This window comes from Tupaia chinensis, unplaced genomic scaffold (assembly GCF_000334495.1).
Source record: "Tupaia chinensis unplaced genomic scaffold, TupChi_1.0 Scaffold000302_1, whole genome shotgun sequence".
In the NCBI taxonomy this organism is placed as follows: domain Eukaryota; kingdom Metazoa; phylum Chordata; class Mammalia; order Scandentia; family Tupaiidae; genus Tupaia; species Tupaia belangeri.
Window position 1 is genome coordinate 103,215 of NW_006159792.1, and position 3,946 is coordinate 107,160.

The window sequence follows — 3,946 nt, forward strand, 5'->3', positions numbered from 1 at the left end:
CTCCTCTCTGGATTTGGGGCATGCACACACATGTACCTTGTGTGTTTTTCAGGCCACTGGGTCTGGAATTCCAACTGCACAGTCAGCCATGTGGGGTTCAGCTGCCTTAACCACTATGTCATGTGGCTGACGCTGGATATACGTTTAAACTATCACAAACGCCATTTTTGAACACTGGTCGTTGAGGTCCTAAACCTTTCATTGGAGTGTTGCCCACAGATTGTACCTGTGGGTCTTTTTCTAGGGCTGGTCAGTGTTATTAAAAGAATCCTCTAGTTTTTGTGGGAGGATATAGTTAGGCATAGGTTTGAGGCGTTAAGTGGCATTAGGGTTTGAGTGGCCTCACCATTCAGTATGTAGGTTTTGTTTTTTAAAACCATTCACTATTTTTCCTCTGGTGGATTTATTCAGATGCTGGTTTGCAGCCAACCTCGAGTGAGAACTTGTCTCTTCCTCTGCCGCTGCTCTTTGGGCTCCCCTCCTTGTTCGGTACTGCAGTTGCTTCTCTCCAGCCCCCAGGACCCCCAGGTTGGAGCCGCGATGCCTTCTGCAACACGGAGGTCGTGGAATAAATTGGATAAGCTCCTTGAGCCAACGGCAGACTGGCTGCTCAGCTGCTCTGCCAGTCAGTCCTTGTACAGAGGAGGCCTTTTCCAGGTGTCCGTACAGGAATGGCTGTCTTGTGGAACAGTGAGCTCCTGGTCCCTGGGAGCATTTGAGAACAGGGCAGCCAAGTGTTGGAGACAGTTCTGTGTGAGGGGCTTGAGACCTTTCAGTTCCTTCTTTCCTCCTTCCTCCTTCTTTCCATGAGCAAGTGAGTGAGAGAGAGAGAGAGAGAGAGAGAGAGAGAGAGAGAGAGACTACCCTCCATAGGTCTTGATGCCATGATCCCCCCTCGGCTCCTGCCCACCCTGCACCATGGCACATCTGTGGCCAGCATCCTCAGGAAGGTCTCCCATGCAAACCTGGACCCTGCCCACGTGGGTCAGCCCTACAAAGACCACATTTTAGAGCTGTGTGGCCACCTAGCCCCCGGGACCTCTGAATTGTCCAGGGAGCAGCCCCCCCCCCTCCCCTCTCTATAAGAGCGTGAGTGAGTGAGAGAGAGAGAGAGAGAGAGAGAGAGAGAGAGAGAGAGAGAGACTACCCTCCATAGGTCTTGATGCCATGATCCCCCCTCGGCTCCTGCCCACCCTGCACCATGGCACATCTGTGGCCAGCATCCTCAGGAAGGTCTCCCATGCAAACCTGGACCCTGCCCACGTGGGTCAGCCCTACAAAGACCACATTTTAGAGCTGTGTGGCCACCTAGCCCCCGGGACCTCTGAATTGTCCAGGGAGCAGCACTAATCAACACAGTACTGCTGATGACAGCTGTGACGCGGTAGGCCAGGCAGCCGACCCTCCTGGAGGCCTCCCTGTGTGCCAGGGACTTTTCTACTGCCTGTGTCAGCATCAACCTTGCCTTATCTTCTTCAGAAACTTACATGGCAGGTGCTATGAGTATCCATATTTTGCTGCTTAGAGAAACTAAGACAGGGAGGGTCAGTAACTTGCCAAAGTCCGGTCAGAGTTGCCAGAGCTGGGGTCAGTGTTCAGGTAGCCAACTCCAGGACTTATGGTCTTCACACTTTTTTTTCTAGAGGTTTCAAGTGCTTGCTAGAGAGAGAGAAAGACAGAAGGAGGGAGAAAGCACCCTCCAATAGGGTGTGACCTGTGCCTTCTCTCTCTCTTCATGCTGTTGGGATTTGGGGCACATGTACACACACGCCTGGTGTGTTTCTCAAAGTGCTGGGGCTGGGATTTGAACCATGGTTATCCGCGTGGGATCTGGCTCCCTTAACCACTCGGCCATGGGGCTGGCCTAGTACTATCTTTGGTCAGACAGCGTCTGCGTCACAGACCTCAGCCTGGAGTCAGCCGAGCTCTGCACAGACGGGAATCCCGGGAACTTCAAGGCTTCCCGAGCCCAGTCAATGTTTATGGAGGGCCACGTGAAGTTGCGGTCGCCCATTACTGGCTCCCGACCAGCAGTGCAGCTTTCAGTCAGACCAGGGAGCCGCAACTAACAGGCCATCTTTTCAGAAAGAAACCCGCTCAATTCTTTTTAAAATGGATTTTTAGCACTCTTGCTGAGCTTTAAAAAATGTCAAGTGATGCTTTTGCTGCCCGAGTGGGTTTCTTCCCACACTCAGGTCAATGTGCTCTTCTCCACTGAGCTTCTCCCGGGGGGCGGGGAGGGGACCTGACCGTCATGACCCGATGCCCGGGCGCTGCCAGTGCCCACGCCCATGCACACTCCTTCACAGAGGAGGGGACAGCCTCCGAGTGCCTCCAGGGGCTTGGCTTCCTTTAATTTTTCTAACACAATAAAATAGTCAATGTTAATTTTCAGATCTCAGCACACAAGCACACACACGCACACACACACAGACACACACACACACACACCAGCTAAGTGGTGGTCACTGGGCAATTTGTAATCTTGCAGTCCTTCCATTTGAAATAAGCGCTTCCTCCTTGTCCGGCATCACCATCCCTCACCCATATGGGAGCTGCCAGGGGCTCCTCACTCCTAATCCTGCTCCTCATTAATCACGTAGCCCAGTTGCGCTTGCCCCGTCATGGCTGTGCTGCCCGCCTGTCCTTCTGCCACGAGCTTCTCCACAGTTGTCCCGCCACCCTGGAGGGGGTCGTCATTGCTGTGGTCGTGCACAGCCGGGATGAACTGACGGCTGATGGCTTGTGTCACGGAGGCAGTCGGCTGTCCCTCCCCGTGGGAAGGAAGCAGCCTCGGCACGGGCGCAGGGCGAAGGGGTACCCGTGGAAGAGGGCACTCCTCCAACCCATCAGTGCCGGGCCCTGATTATTTCCTGGAGGCAAGCACCAGGAGCACTCCCAGCCAGGTGGCAATGTCTCTCTTTCTGGAAATGTACATTTTCCGCAGGGCCAGGGAGCTTGCAGCTGCGCGTGCACTTTTTTAGCTAGTTAGGTGGGAAAGACGGAAATGACTGTGGGGATGTTGTAACTCACAGACCTTTCAGTCAGCAGTCAGGCATGTAACCCAGGGCCCTAGTCTTTCAGCTCTGAAATGACTAGCCGTGCTCACGTCAAAAACGTGCCGGGCACTTATTCCAAATGCAAGACACTGTTTAATCACAGAGGAAAAGAAAAAGCGCAAACGAGTCGAGTCGGGTGGCTTCTCCCTGCGGTGGCACGCCTGCATGCACTGGTGAGCGGCACGTTGGGTGTCAGGTGGGCACCTCCGGGAGCTCCGAGGTGGTCAGGAGCCTTCCAGAGCAGCCTGGGCCACAGCTGGGCTGGCGGGAGTGGGCTAGCTTTCAGGATGCCGGTGCCCCGAGGTCCGAGCAATCTTCCTTGTTTCCATCTTAGCCCTGATCCGATGCCTCTGGGTCTAGATCGTGTCCTTCTACCCAGCGCCCGTGGATTTCTAGGAAGTCATGCTGCCCTTTCCCACCGAGTCCACGCAGGACCTCAGACTCCGCGCCTAATGCTCCTGGCAGCAGAGGCCGAACGCCTGGAGAGCCGCTGTAAGTGGAGGGGATCCCTGCGAGCCCCGTCCAGGTTTCCCTCTCATTCTCCAGCCCTTGGGCTCGGCTTTGCTGCTGCACACGCCAGGCACTGCGTGGAGATGGGCCTCTTTCACGCCTCCTCCTGCAGGAGCTCCTCTCACAGGACCAGCGTTGTGGACACCCGCCCTCGAAGGCGCCGTGAGCGCCGACTGCTCACTCGAGCTTTGTTTTCTAACCTAGCAGCTCTTCTGAAGATGGTCCCACATAGCCAGACTTTGGCAGTGGAAAATGTTTATGCTTTTAGGTGTTAAATAACCAAATTTGACATTTCGCCGTTCTCGCTAAGACGATAGGTTCTTCTGGAGTTCTAGAGTCTTTCCTGTGGGAAGGTTTGTTTGCTGGCCTCTGTTTCA